Below are 16,599 nucleotides of genomic sequence, written 5' to 3' on the forward strand. Positions count from 1 at the left end.
CCTATTGACGTACATGTATCTGAGTCCCTATTTTGACCTCTTTTGAGTATATACAGAGGAATAGAATTGCTAGATCATATGGTAATTCTGTTTAACTTCTTGAGGAATTCCTTTTCTTAAATGTTTGCTTCATGCCTCAGAATAGCATCTCTACAGGGATCAGCAAGTCATGACTTCCAGCAGCTCTAGGATTACACACTTACAGTATTGGGACCAGAGAGAAGAGAGCTACCTCCCCCTAACTCAAGGTCCAAAAACCTAGGAAGGAAACCTACTCAGTTAACTTGGCTTTTACGTCCTTTCTGAAACACTCACTATGGAAGGACAGAGGCGGAGTGTATAGGTAGATTATTGGACACTGCAATGAGTAGACTAAGTAGAGTCTAGTTCCCAGCCCTTCGCTGGGGAAGTGGAATCATGTAAGAAAATGACAGTTCCCATCTGGGGCATGTATCTAAATCTGTGAGGTGCGAAGTACAGTACCTAAAAAGAATAGGAAGAGGGGCTGTCCTGACATGGAAACTGGAGAAAACTTTGTGAGCTCAGAGGTCCCAAAACTGTAAATGTCAAAATAGTTGTATTTTGTTACTATGCTTTGTGGTTAACATAGTCAAGATAGATACACAGACACACACACACACACACACACACACACAGGAACCTATAGGAGACAATTTAGAGTATTCCATATAACAATACATAGGAAATATCTCTGAACACCTGTTGAACATGTGTCACAGCATTTGTTCAGGGGAAAATCCTGTGAATATCACTTCATGTAGATAAATAGCTGAGGGTTGAATTCTTAAAAATTTATGCTTCCTGTATGCACTTACTTTTCATCTTTAGTGCCGTCAATGACACATTTCTAAACTACATTAGAGCAGCAGAGAATAAAAGCTGCTTACCTTTAATCTCCTTGTTTGATTTCTATTCTTAGTTGTGCCTTGGATTCAAATTATATCAAATGGATGGAAAATGCCTGCAAATACCCATTGAGAATTTCATTACTAGAAATTTCTTAACTGCCACTGGGTTTGGAACACAAAGATGAGAGTTGCTGTATGACTTATTCAGTTCCATTAAATCAAATTAGTAAACTATTGATCAAGATTCATGATGTTTCTTATGCTTTTAAAACTTGTGTTTTTTATATTTATACATCCAGTAACAGAACTATCTTTATATAATACAAGTCCAAGGATATACCTTTTTCTTATTCTCCAGTGTTTCATCCTAAATAATCACTATTCCTTCTCATAATTATACTATTGTATTATTTCCTGTTCATTTTTTTTATTCATTCTGCATCCTGCATTTGCCATTTTAAGCATTACTTAGTTTTATGCTATCATTCCGTCACCATCCATTTCCTGTCTTTTATTCCTCTCAGAGGTCATTCCCTCTGTATCTTTTCCCCACATAATTAAGAAGCCTAACATTCAAAAGAATGTCTTGATCATACGCATTTACTGTTATCCTTGATTACAACTTTTTCCATAAAGGAAAGGGTAAGTTAATGTGGTTGAGAGAAGGAAAGCAAAGAGACCCAAATTGAGCATGATCATTCATTTCCTCATAAAAACAATATTTAATATAGCTGTAAATTGGCTTATGGAATTAAATTAACATTTTATACATTATGGTGTCTCTCTTTCTTCCTCCAGCTCTAATTCTCTCTCTCCCTCCCCACTATCTTCCTTCCGGCCTCTCATCCTAAATCTGCTGGAAAGGAGAAGCTATCTTTGTAAGATGATTATCTAAATCTCTTTAATTTAAACAAAGCACATACCAGAAGGGAGGATTGATTGAGTCTGTCTTTTCTCCTTGGAGTTTTGTCTGAAAAGGGGGTGTGTTTTTGTTGCCCCGGATTTGGCTAGCAAACCACATACTGCTACTAGGAGACTAACTCATCAATTTTCTGGTAGAATAGGGAAAGCAGTTTTTGGAGAAAGGTACATGGCGAAAATGAAAGATAGTTGTAAAGCAAGGGGGCATCTAAAGGAAAGAGAAAGACTTTTAGAATGTTTGAGCACTTTCACTATCTGTCTCAGAATCAAGAAGTTTCAGCCCACTTTTTAGTCATCAATTGAGTGTTAATAACTAATTCCTACTGCTTCTCTTTCCCTCTGTTGTTCTCATTTGTCACTTTTTTCCTCCTTTGGCAAACCTCACTGAATCTATCAATTTTCTTCTCACCAACTAATTAAAACAGTTTTGAAATGTTTATTCCAAGTTGGCATCTGATCTCTATTTTTCAATCATGACATACTGATCATCACCCTTTTCCAGTCCAGAAGCTCCTATTGGGCTTTCTTTCTAAGGGCTTTGCCTCTCCTGACCTGAAGTCAGACCAGGTTCTTGTCATACAGTGCATTGAAAGTTCCCATCATCTCAGGTCCATCCTATCAGAGAAGATCCCTTTTGCAAAACTGGAAAAATAATGTTGAAATGCCAGTTCTTCACGCACTCAGTGGAAGCTCTGGACTTCAGACTTCTCTTGAAAATTTAATACAAGACCTTTAACATTTTTAATGGATTCCATTTCCTACTCTTTTCATTAGTTCTGTCTCTTTCCTTTAAAGCTTCTCATTTTTCAAAATAAAGATCTAAAGCCAGACATCACACTAATAAGATTCTGCCAGTGTAGAAATAACGAGAAGGTTTCCACAACACTTAAGTGCTTATCTTTTACTGTATTTGGTCATGAATGCTTTCTAAAACATTACAGGAAACCCAGATTTGTGAATTCCAGTACTCCCGGTTATAGGATTCCTTCTGGACTCCCCAGACATCCACGTCCAGAGAGGCTGTTGGCCTTTGATAGTTCTGTGGTCTTTTTTTCCTCTATAGAAGAGGGTTTCTTGTAGCTGAGCATAGAGAAAGAACAAGATATTTCCCCCACCACCCCTCTTTGGCCAGTTTGACAGTGAACTTAAATTGTAAGGCAATTTACCTTGGAAGGGTAATGAACAGGACTGGCCTCATTTCAAAACCTGGTGCAAAATGGAAATTCAGGGTCCCTTGTTCAAAAATTAAGAAATTCAAGATGGTGACACCAGAGTATTGAGCCAAGCAGGGGGTCCTTCTAAACACAGGTGACTGAACAGGTCATGTGCTTATGAAGTCGGTGCTGGTGGTGAGGAATCCTTGGTAGAAGATAAGGGGTATCACACTTTGTCTTTTCCTGGTCCTCTAGACAAAACTCACTTGTGACGGATGTGTGAATGAGCAAAATTTCCTGATACTAGCATATTAAAATGTACCCTCCCAATATGTGAGATAGGTGTAGGATTTCTTTACTAATTCATTTCAGTGTGTGGTTTCCTTTCTTTTTATTTTATTTTTTTTTTATTTTTTTTTTTAAGATTTATTTATTTGACAGATAGAGATTACAAGTAGGCAGAGAGGCAGGCAGAGAGAGAGAGAGGAGGAAGCAGGCTCCCAGCCAAGCAGAGAGCCCGATGCGGGGCTCGATCCCAGGACCCTGGGATCATGACCTGAGCTGAAGGCAGAGGCTTTAACCCGCTGAGCCACCCAGGCGCCCTCCTTTCTTTTTATCATAGCCAATAAGGATATTTGCCTTCTGTTCTAGCATACTGACATGAGTTTACTTTCATTGAATTTTTATCCTATAAAATTGTTTTTCCTAGAAATACACATCATTGCATAAAGGCAAGGCATGGAATATGTGCAGATTATCTATTACAAGCCTTTTGGATGTGCATATGTATAAAACACGGTCCTTGCCCTCAAGAGCTTTCTCCTTGAGGAGACAAGGCAAAAATAAACGAAGACCTAAATAAACATTACTTTAAAATCTCTATAGAAGACAATTCTGTGACATATAGAAGCAGCAATGTTGCACTGACTTTGTCCAATTCCCTTTGAATTCTGTTGTGATTTGCTGGGATAAGGTAAGGCCAGCTCCTTCCTAAGCACTATTTTGTGCTCAGTCCTTTGTTCTTGGGTAAGCAGTAAGTAACTTAGGGATCAGTGCTTATACTCATTCAGTACCTCTACCTGTCTTATCACAGTATAGAGCTAAAATACCAGCTAGTGTCATAAAATAACCTCTACATTAGGAACCTAAAGATTGTGGATAGTCTACTTTACCAGCTAATGGAGCTTAGGGCACATCTCCTTTTACACTTTTAAGCCTTAGTTTTCTCATCTGTTAAAGCGAGGTTAGTAATGCCCTCCTGGCTGAGTTGGCAAACTTACTAAGAGTATCAAGTAGAATCAATTCAGTATGCATGTTTAGGGCTTTTCCTTTGATAAGTGATATGATCCAAGAGATGCAGACATTACCAGACAGGGTCTCTGCCCTAGGTACCTTATTTATAATCCATAAGAGAAATAAATACAGAAAACAAAAACTATAAAAGAAGTAGAAAATAATGAATTCCATAAGAATTCAGACTTGGAGAGTGCTGGGGTGGCTCAGTCAGTTAAGCGACTGCTTTCAGCTCAGGTGAGCCCTGCACTGGTCTCCCTGCCCGGCAGGGAGTCTGCTTCTCCCTCTCCCTCTGTCCCTGCTCCTGTTCACTCTCTCTCGTGCACTTACTACCTCAAATAAAATCTTTAAGGATTAAAAATAAAAGAGTTCAGACTGGTTAACAAATGCAGAGTAGGGAAGTGTAAAAGAGGATTATTGGAGTTGGAGCCCTGGCTAGGTTTTATCTTTAAGGTGGAGGGCCAGGAAAACATATTCCAAGAAATGGGAAGAATATTAGCAGGGATATGAGAGAGTCTGCAACATTTGAAGAACTCAGAAATTGATCATTTTGACTAAAACCTAAGGACTATAAAAGGAAGAAAATGTTAGTTAGGGCCTTGACCATCTGACCTCAAAGTCAAAAGTTTTTTCAGCATACAGTGTAGAGCCTTTGGAAGAGTTTGGAAATAAGAGAAGTATTATCAGATCAGTTGAGATTTTGTATGTGAACACTATGTTAAAACAAGTGAGGTTATGGTGTGGTAGGCATTCAATAAATTCTCCCATCCTGCTTGATGAATTGTCTTTACTCATTATATCAATGTACCCAGTTGGCAGTACCAGACTAATGTTCCCTGAGATATAGTACTTTCTCCTGCCAAATAGTATAGCATTTATTTCTGCCTTTCAAAGGATCGGGGAAAAAAATTAATCTCACTTGCTATTCCAATGGCAAGAATAACAGAAAATAACCTATGTGTACAGAAGTCTTATAAATGCCAGAACCTTGGGAACTTTGAAATAATTTATGATGACATTAGCAAAGGTGGCTGAGCCAAAGTTATCACTGAGTATAATGATGAATAATAATACAATACTAAGAAAAACAGTTCCCTTCAATGGGTTACTTACTATTTGCCAGGAACTTATAATTGCCTTAATTATATTATTAAATTTAGTCCTCACAACATTTCTCTAATACAGATTTTATATTTTCTTTACAGGCAAGGGAAGTGGTATTTAGGGAGAGTAGGTAACTTGACCAGGATCACACAGCTATAAAGCATTGGTGCTGATTTTCCAGACAGAAGTATTTTATAATCCAGAACCTGAGCTCTTCATTACATCGTTTTAATATTTATTTTATTTCCTAACTTTTCTACAATGAAAATACAATCTTACTCATGTATTTAAATAATGAACTCCTCTCATTTTGTAAAAAAAATTTTTTTGAAGATATTATTTATCCATTTATTTGAGAGAAACAGAAAGCAGGAGAGAGAGAATCTCAAGTGAACTCTACTGAGGGTGGGTCCTGATGTGGGGACTCGATCTCGTGACCCTGAGATCATGTCCTGAGCTAAAATCAAGAGTTGGAAGCTTAATTGACTGAGCCACACAGCCATCCCTCATCTCCTTTTTAAAAATCCCTTTAAAGAACAAGATTTGCCACCAGTCTAATCCTGATTATGGCTTCTGTTTACACATTTTAGGGTTGAGTTTTGTCAAGATGGAAGAATCTTCATTTTCTCAGTCGTGTGTGCCAAGACATTTTGAATCTACCCTAATGAGATACTTCTAAGCTATTCTACTTCTCTGTGGCTCTGATTCCAAGTCTCCGGTGCAATAATAAAAAAAAATTTCATCTTAGCTTTGGTAGAAATGTAAGATAAGCCTGATTCTAATGGGGCATAGGTCTAATGTGATGGTGACAGGGACACCAACATATGTCAGACCCCCTGCTGTCCCTTATCCATATCCTGTCTTTTCCTCTCAATATTGTTCATATTCATCAGGTCTTCCTGCCTCTTCCATGGCCTTGAGGCCCCAGGAGGAATTGGGGGCACATCTAACACACAAAAGTCTTCCCCACTGGGTAACACTGAATGACAGATAGAGTTGCTACTTCAGGGTTGGTCTCCTCCAATTATTGCCATTACAGAGAAGGAAGCAAAGTGAATTGATCGAGGTCTCCCAGTGAATTAATGAAAGTTTCAACAAATGTCCTTCTATAAACTGCAAAACTAGTTAGAAATAAATAAAACAAACTTAGAGGTGCACATACATTGTAAGGAACAGAAACATGAAGGAGTCAAGAGTCATGAAAAGTATTTTAACATGAACTCAACATTTAACATGAACTCAGTTCATTTAAAATGAACTCATTGATGTTTCATTCAATTTGTGTGTATTTTATAGAATCATATTTTGAAAAAATAAGGTTTCCATTTCTAGACATATGCAAAGGCTAGTCCTGTCTATTCAGCTAGGATGGAAGGTGTTTTTAACCTCCAAACATTGAATTTAAAAAAACTTGCTTTGAATCACCTGAATGTGCTTGTTTTGCTTCTGCTCAGAGTCAACGTCTTTGTTCACCCGTCAGTCTCATTTGGTGGGCAAGCTGTCTTTGGAATCTTCCTCCTCACCAACTGTCTCATTGATTGTCATTTGAGTCTGTTAGTCATACGTCCTTGAGTGAATAGTGGGTGGCAATTAGCAGCCTCTCTTCTCTTCAAGGTACCGCCTGGTGCACGTGGCCTCCTTGTCACTTTGTTCGGAAGATGGCTAGATAACAATTGTCATCTCCTAGTGATCTGATCTGCCTTTCTGAAGATAGAATTGGCATCTCCTCTCTGATTATGCTCATTAAAAGTTGTGTTGTCAGCTTACCTGGGAAAAGTAGCACTCTCATTAGGCATGTGATTTGTTCCTGTAACATTCATTAAAATCTAGTTTCAGTTGGAAGAAGTAGCAACTCTTTTAAAGGGCATACCAGAGAAACAGATGTGGAATCCGTAGGGAGCAGCTGTTGGAAAAAGAGAAAATAAAGCCTGCCAGCCTCTAACAAACAAAGAACACTTGAAATCTGAAAGTACTTTGGAGCTCACACTGGTTCCTAACTCACTGTTGGCATTCTTATCCTAGAGAATTGTTGACTGTTAGACATCAGCAAATAATTTTCCATATGAAAAACATTTTCTGAAATTAAGGCTTTTATGTGTCTGTCTATGACTCTTTGATTTTTTTTTTTTTACAAGAATTAAAGTAAAATGGGTTATTTCCACTGTTTCTGGAACAACATAGAGTGTCTAGGATGATATTATCAGAGCCACTCACTACTTAGGTTGGAATATCTTCTGCCCCAACAATTAGTACTCAAGAATCACAGCAGTCCCCTAAATCCTGGCCCTAGAGAGCGGGAATTGATCTGCTCTTCTTCCTTCTTTTCAACTTGCTTTCTCTGCTAAGGATTTCAGGCAGAGCCTTAAAAGTCAGGAACTTCCCCACTAATCCTTAGTCAGCCCATACCCTATACCAGCATAGTTAGAATGATTCCTTGGCAATTTGGTGTTCAGAGAAATACCGAGATCTAGCTGTTGAATAGAACTTGAGAAGTGATTAATGAGTAGCTTCATGGTTTTATGGCCTTGTGCAAAATTGACTAAATCCTTATAGCTTTCTCCTATTTCCAAAACTTTGTTCATTGTATTCTTCATTTGACTGGTCAGGGTAATGGTGATCCTGTGTTGGGTGTTAGATACCATCCTCAAAATTCTGTCTGTGGGTTAAGCCATGTTTCTAACTAAAGATATTAAAATTCTGAGCTCACTTCCCAAAGAGGAAAATGATAGCATGATTGACTTACAATCCCAAAGTTAAATTAAAGAAACATTCTGGTTTTGTGTGAACTATGTGTATTTAACTCCAAAAAGTAATGAAATGGCAAGCCAACCTTTATTATAATTGTATATTCATTTAAAACTGCTGCAGACACACCAAAACATGGATTATAGCATTTATATATGCTGCCGTTTGGAGAGAGCATATATCCCTGAATTTATAATATATCATTTATAACATGTCTCTCTCCCTGGATAGGTTTCATTATGGGAAGGGCCACGTCACAGACATTTTTGTATTTGGACTCTTGAAGATATTTCCATGGTAGTAGGAAACAAGGGTTTAAATTAGAGGATTATAAGAACTTGTAGTATTCAGACATGCTGGCTTCATTTCATCAGAATCTAGATTATCTCCCACCCCCTTATTTCAGTTACATTACTATCTTAGCGCTGTGGTTACCACGTCTGGTTATTTTTTACAGAGGAGACTTTCACATCCAATCTTTGAGAATGGAAAGTAACTGGTGAGAAAAATCTGCGGCTCTGATGGTTACACTTCATATATTTTAAAAGCCTTATGGGACTCTTACAAAGCCCCACTGGGCTTGTCACTATGCTGTTGGCAAGCTTCCCAGTGGGGTGCATTTGTCTTCTAGCTGTTCTATAGATAGGGCTACTTGGAGTGGGGAGGCCAGCAGCTGTCAGGTATGAGGAAGCAGACTCCATTCTGGGGTGAAATAACCTAAAATACACTATTATCCCAACTTTGGATTCATGGGACTGTGTTTTTGCAAGACTATGGTTGCCTCTGCTGTTTGTTCAGGATCCTTGCAAAGCTGAGAAGGCATATTTTTTAAACACTTTCTATCCATGCTGAATCCTTGTGCATTTATAAAGAAATACAGTTGGGGCACCTGAGTGGCTCAGTCATTAAGCATTTACCTTTGGCTCAGGTCATGATCCAAGGTCCTGGGATAGAGCCCCACATCGGGCTCCCTGCTCAGCAGGAAGCCTGCTTCTTCCTCTCCCACTCCCCCGGCTTGTGTTCCCTCTCTCGCTGTGTCTCTATCAAATAAATAAATAAAAAGAAATACAGTCATCTTAAGTAAGATTCAAGAATCATTGGATGGTTCACCAATGGAATTTAAAGAACAAACTTTTTTTTTTAACTCCACCAACTTTTTCTTATTTTCTCTGAAACTCAACATCTATTGGTATTCCTCACAGTGAGCATGCTTGACTCACAGCATGCATGTGCTGAATAATACATGTGTCTGTGGCAAGATGAGTTAGAATATACTAAAAAAAAATCTCAATAGTCACAAAGAATTTTAAATCTTAAAGCACAGAAGAACTTTACATAAGGATTGGGTAAAATATAAATTCTTTATTTGGTTTAGTAAACTATTTGCATTATATCGTCTTTGTATTCTTTGTCACCGTTCTGGATATCGTACACTCATGGGATCTTCATGTACTTAGCTATGCAGGTTGGGAATTAATGAAATGATCTCTTCTACTCATATAGATCAATTATGTGGACTCTGACAATGTGTTTCTCATTATGACAGGTGAAATAAGTTTCAAATGCATTTGTCCAATTCTTTCATGGTGGCCCAAAGTATTCTGCAACTAACCTGCCCATACAGAGTTCTCATGTTATTGTCACCTCTTATAAATGGTTTCTTTGAGCAGTCATAGGAGATTTTCCAAATCTTTTTATTTTTTTCCTCTTTACCATTCTTAACTTTCACAGGAACTGCTTGGACAAAAAGGAATACCCATTTTTCTATCAGGAGGACTAAATCCTCAGATGGCTTTAGTTGTAGCAAAACTGTACCCAAAGGCAACTTTTTGAGATTCAGGTTATTAAAAAATTAGAAAATGAGAAATAATTTTCCTAATCCATTTTTAAGTATTTCCTTTTTGGGAATACAGGCTGTCTTATGAGGAGAGAGCAATGATCTTCTGAATACATTTCATCCTTTCAAAAACAATAAAATGATGTGAAAAGTCAGTAAATGTTACCTAGAACAGTGCCTCCCCTTCCAACTCCACATCCCATTTTACCCCATTTCAGGATGTAATAGACTTCCAGAAAGAAGAAGATATCAAATTTAGGACATCATTGTCATGGCAGATCAAGAAAGGATTTCTCTGAAGAAATAGTTCACTCTCAAACCACAAGAGCCCTAAGTTAAATAGCTTTCAATGTGGGAGTCCTGGTTTGCTGTTGTTGTTGTTTTGTTTTGTTTTGTTTTTACCAGAACTTGGAGGGGTCTTTGTCTACATTTAATGCCATTTCTTGCAGGATATCATTTCAGTTTGGGGAGAAAAGAAAAAGGTCAGTTACTTAGCAGGTGTTTGCTATCAGAAATCCAAAGCTGCTCTAGGCCAATAACTGACCAAATATTAGAAGTTCCAGTCATCTAAAATGTTCAATAGCAGAGGCAGATTGTGGACGAGGTGTGACAACCAGATGCAACTCCATTCACATCCCACCAGTGTGTGACCTCGCCAAGTTACTTAACTTCGGCAAGCTTCACTTTCTGTATTCTTGAAATGAGGACATCAGCTTCATATGTAGGCTGAATGATTTGTATCTTTAGTGGCCAGTCCTCAGGACCTCTGACATTAAAAGAATTTATTGAGCATCCCATTTGTGTAAGAACACTTAAATTATCTGTCACATCCATATTTTGAAGAATGTGGAATTCGGAATTCAGTTTTTAGAAACCACACACACAAAAAAGCTCATCTGACTGATTTTTGTTGACACTACAAGGAGCTCTCAAATTTTTTTTTGCATCCATATCTGGAAAAATATGTATAAAAACCTTAGAGTAGACTCCCTAAGACTCTCCCCAAATCCCCCACAAGGAACACTGAGACCATCTAAAAGAGAACAAGATGCTACATAAATGCCAGGTGGAAAATATGAAGAAAACTTATCTCCAACCAACCTTCCACTATGGTCAAGACTTTCTGAGGGATATTTACATCCCAGAGGACACTCTGGAAAGACATCCATAGTTTTACTACTAACGAGGAATTTTGTCCCAAATATGAATGGGGTCAAAGCATATCTTCTGAGCAATATCTGCTTTGAGGGAAAACCTGGAGAAACAGTGACTATTTGGCAGGTACCTAAAATCATTTGGGGGGAATAAGACATGACTAGAAGTAGGAAAAGGGGGGGTGGGTGGAAAGAGAAAGAGAGAGATAAAAACTGTTTGGCCTAAGAATTTTACTTGCCCTTACTCCTGTGAAGGGATATGGCAGGACTGACCATTGGTGATTTCCCCATCTTCCAGTGATGGTAAGAGAAAATGAACCTGAACCACTTGCTAAATTTAGGTGTAACAGTGACCCTGCACAAACCATCTTCACTTCTCTAGATTTGTTTTCTTATCTGTACCAGGCAAAGAATAGACTATGATCCCCAAGATCACTTCCAGTTCTAATTTGTAATTTGTTATCCTTAATAGCTATGAATATGTTGTATTAACTTAAGGAAGCCCTTCCCTGAAGAATATTAAGCAATAATGGTAATATTTTTCTGAGGTGCTTTGCACAGAGTATTGCCTGAAGTATGAGGATAGAGTCCATGCATTTACCTAATGTTCCTCCCAATGTGTATGGAATGCACAGGAACATGGTGAAAGCCTGAATGGTACCTGGGAAACCTTCCAGGAGGTGGTGAGTGCTAAAAGAGTTTGAAGGACCTCCTGCAAAGGACTAGAAAAGGGAGCATGTTGTTGAGGAAAAGCAGGATTCAGCCTCCCAAATATAGGACGTAGTAAGTAGAGAGCAGAAAAACTTCGATACCTTTTGAAACTTCCTCCATGTTAGGAAGGATTCTGTGTGTGTAATAATGTAGTTGTGCCATGTCTTCAGAGTCACAGAGGTTTGAGTTTGAGCCTCAGTTCTATATCCTTGAGGAAGTTCCCCATCAGAGTTATAAGATTCCTTATCTGTAGAATATAGGTAATAAAACCTACTTCTAATGGGTTATTGAAAAAGTAGACATAAAATGTATTGAATGTCTAGTATCATGCCTGTAATTTAGTAAGAAAACAGCAAATATTAGTCACTGCCTTTTGCATTCTGGGACAAGCCAAACATCCTACTGGCAACTGCACACATGACTTCATGGGAAAAGAGCAAGGTCATTCCAGCAAGGGAACTGGGCTGGAAATTAGACACCAGATTTGTGATTGCAGATGTGGGTTCTAACAAACATAGGAATCAAGATTATTAGATTCAGTTTTCTAAAAGTTATCAATTTATCATTGATCCCTAAGTTTTCCTATGATCCCAACATCCTAAATTCCATCCCTGCCCTTATGATGATACTAACATTGACATTTGTAAAAGAATGTAGGGCCAATCCAGGCTGAGAAAAAAAAGAATATGAAGCAATGGTGCACCGTGGAGTTTTCAACTCAGGAATGGTAGAAACCAGCTGTGAGGAAATAGAAATCCAAAAACTTGTACTGCATTGCTCTGAACATGGTAAAGGCATTAGTCTGGATAATTCACTCAGGAGACATTCACTGAGTGCCTACAATGTTCCAAGCCTGGTTCCAGGCTTGTGGATACGAACAAATACTAAAGTAATCCTCCCATTCAAGGGTGCTCCCAGTCTATGGAAGGTCTGAACAGTAAGTGCAATAAGGTGTATGCAAGGCCTGCTGTGGGAGCCAGACAGTGTAGACCCATCTCCGAAGACAGAGAAGGAAGCCTTCAAAGAATTACCAGTTAAGGGACAGGTCAACTGAGGTTTAAAGAATGATTAGGAATTAAACACCTTGTGCTTTACAGAGCAACAGAGCTTTACACCAGAAGTCCTGCTGGGTAGATGGAATATCAAAAGCTGGGGCTCATGCCTGTAAAGCCACCTCTGCTACTCTGATACCTTGAGCAGATTTTAATGCTAGAGATTCCCCTTCTTTTGGCATTAGCCTTCTCTTTCAACAAAATTGTTAGTCCAAAGATAATTTTAAACATTTTGTGGCAGTGAAGGTTTTAGTTGTCAAAAATAAAAAATGTCCCACGCCAACTTAAAGGAAAGATAGCATGCTTAAGAATATTGGGTAGCCCACAGAATTCCTGAAAATACGTGAGAAGTCCTTAACAACTATAGGAACTGAGGGAAGCAAGGCATGGCCAAGATCATCTCTGATTCTAGTAGCATCCCGACAGGACACTGGTGGTCATGCCCTAGACTCTGCTGCCCCCCAGACACTTGTACTTACTGCTAATCTCTCACTTCAGCCCCATCAGTGTGAAAAATCTCTGTCCTTAGACCTTTGTTTTACTCTTATTCCTGTGCAGTTTCTACAGGGCTTGTGAGGAAACACCTGCCCTGAAAAGACTTGCCTTTCATCTGTTTATAGATATTGGACAGCCAGAAATAGCACATGTGCTCACATGTGTGTGGGCATGTGTGCATAGACACACATACACACACACACACACACACACACTAAACATTATCTCCTGCCTGGCTCACAGGAATGTTTTGAGCATTTGTAATAATAGGCATTAAGTATACTGAAGCAAAGTGTTATCCATGTAAGAGGTATTATTAACATCAGCGATTAAATTTAGTCAGTAAAAATTATAAATCATTTATGCTCTTTGTAACAAGAGAACAGTTGTCATTTTCTCTGAAATGATCTAAATTAGTTGCATTTTGGAGTGAGGCTGAATGTCATTACAATATAATATGCTAAACTCCTTCAAAAGGAGTATTTGTGTATTTAAATTTAAAGGAAGTGTGAATAGATTTATATCAATGTCCTAAATAACAGTGTAACTATATAAAATATCTTCTGTTTATAGATATCATGCTAACAAAGTATTTTGAATAACATATTTTAAAGATTTCTTTATAAAATACCCAGAAATAATCTAAGGATGAAAAAATACTGCATTCATTGTTTTGTAATATTTATATAGATCTGGTGTTCTGAGTGCTTTAAAAAAAAAAAAAGATTTTATTTATTTATTTGACAGAGATCGTAAGTAGGCAGAGAGGCAGGCAGAGAGAGAGAGGAGGAAGCAGGCTCCCCGCCGAGCAGAGAGCCCGACGCAGGGCTCAATCCCCCGACCCTGGGATCATGACCTGAGCCGAAGGCAGAGGCTTTAATCCACTGAGCCACCCAGACGCCCCATCTGAGTGCTTTTGATGTCAAGTTATTATGATAACCAAGACCCATGTGTATTAAAATAAGTCATGTCAGCTATTATAATCAACCAAGAAAATCCCAATGGTTTAAAATACTAAAGGAGGATTTCTTGCTCACATCACAGTCCAACATGGGCCAACAGAGGTATCTTCTCCATGTAGATATTTGGAGAGCTAGACTCCTCCTAGCTAGTTTAGCTTTACCCTAAAGTCTTAGAGCTTGCCACTGGATACTTCATCTAGCCAGAAGAGAAGGAAAAGAGAAAATATAAAGGAATACAAAGTCTAGTCACATGACCATGCCCAACTTTGAAAGAGGTTAGGAAATGTATTCTGAGCACCAAGAAAGAAAAGCTATCATTTTGGTTAACTGTTCCTAGTCTTTTGTTATGTGAACTAATAGGCATTCTCAACAACACTTAAGACACAACACAGTTACTATGAGGGGAGCTCTCTCCTATACTAATTCGAAAGGGGTAAAAAGAGAGAAGGACAGTTGGGTGACATCCATACTCTGAACCCTCTATACAGGTGGAGCTGGCTGACAAAGTTAAGTTGACACTTCATCAGTGCATCCCTGCGGAGATTTTGCTCCTCAGTGTGACTGGCTGATTAAAACCACTTCTGTATTCATATACTATTTAGGAACTATAGTACGCAGAATAATGGCCCTGAAAGATGTTCACATTCTAATTCCCAGAACCGGTGAATCCTACCTTACATGGCAGAGGGGAATGAAGATTGCTGATCAGCTGGTTCTAAAATGTGGGGAAGGGGATGATCCTGAATTATCCAGTTGGGATCAATGTAATCAGAGGGCCCATGACAGTGAAAGGGAGTCCGAGGGATGCTATGTGAGCAGGACTTGGACTTGACCTACTGATGCTGGCTTTGAAAATGAAATGAAGGGCCCATGATTCAAGGGATGTGGGTAGGCTCTGAAATTGGGAAGGCAAAGAAATGAGTTTGCCCCTAGAGTCTCCAGATTGATACATACAGCCTGGCTGACACCTTGATTTTTAACTCAGTAAGGTCCATATCAGATTTCTGACATAAAGAACTGTAGATGATAAATTTGTGTTGTTTTAAGCCACTAAACTTGCAGTACTTTATTAAAGCACAAACTGTAATAAGTCATTGTTCGTATAAGATGTATAAGGATAGGAGGAGCCTACTAAAATACCAGTCACCAGAAGAGCTGCCCAGACAGGGGGCTGTACCCACAACACTCTTAAAGAAGAAAGTTATCCAAGAGATGCTATCACTTCCTAAAATGTTTTCTAAACTAGCTGAAATATCCTCATCTTGGCCCTGAGATGTGATTTTTAGTCCTTCTAAACACAGTCCCTATAGGACCTAGAGGAACACAGTCCATCAGGGTCCAACTGAACACTGATGATCAGTAACAGAGCACATTTCAGCTTACCCCGAAACCTTTTGATCTGCTAATTTCAAGAATTAGGTGTTGAGAAAAGCCGTCAAGGTATGCAGTTGAAATCTATTGTCAACTAAATATTATACAAAACGTGAACTCCACATACGTAAGTGTATCTGTGCCTTCAACTCTAAAATCCCCAAAGGGTATCAGGAATAAGTCATCCTCTCCTTTTATTTTACAGTTCCTTATGTTCTCGTTGTGGGTAGTCTTAGTCTTTACTTCAAAGTTTTATTGTTTCTGTAGGGGAGAAAGCTGTTACCAGATCAAACAGATCCAATGCTCCAGGGTAACACTGTCTGGGTGCTGTCCAGAGCATCAGCAATAGGTTTTGTTTTTGTTTTTTTTTTTTTAAAGATTTTATTTATTTATTTGACAGACAGAGATCACAAGTAGGCAGAGAGGCAGACATGGGGAGTGGGGGAAGCAGGCTCCCTGCTGAGCAGAGAGCCTGATGTGGGGCTCGATCCCAGGACTCTGAGACCACGACCCGAGCCAAAGGCAGAGGCTTAACCCACTGAGCCACCCAGGAAAAATATGGAACGCTTCATGAATTTGTGTGTCATCCTTGCGCAGGGGCCATGCTAATCTTCTCTGTATCGTTCCAATTTTTAGTATATGTGCTGCCGAAGCGAGCACTCAGCAATAGGTTTTAATCAGCATTGAATTTTCATAGGAAAGGTGCTAGATAAAGAGAATGTATAAATATATTCCAGTCTAATGGCCTGAATAATGATAAACTAGAAATATTTCAATAGAGTGAAAAGCAAAAGAGCTTCATGTAAAATTGTTACGCTCTTTCTGGAAAAGTTAATAAAGATAAGCCAGGGAACTGAATTATAAGAGTCTTTTGTGTTGCTACTCATCTCTCAAGCTGACAGAATATCCTAGTTTTTCATAAAGTACTTTG

At 38.7% G+C, this 16,599-nt stretch overlaps 1 non-coding gene across 1 annotated transcript; it reads right to left on the reverse strand.

Annotated features, from left to right (window-relative positions):
* Positions 1-16,220: 16,220 nt before the first annotated feature.
* Positions 16,221-16,328, reverse strand: LOC123952357. Its single transcript, XR_006820611.1, has one exon. It is a non-coding gene; the product is annotated as a U6 spliceosomal RNA (small nuclear RNA).
* Between the last annotated feature and the right edge of the window lie 271 nt (positions 16,329-16,599).

Source organism: Meles meles, chromosome 10 (genome assembly GCF_922984935.1).
Source record: "Meles meles chromosome 10, mMelMel3.1 paternal haplotype, whole genome shotgun sequence".
Lineage (NCBI taxonomy): Eukaryota > Metazoa > Chordata > Mammalia > Carnivora > Mustelidae > Meles > Meles meles.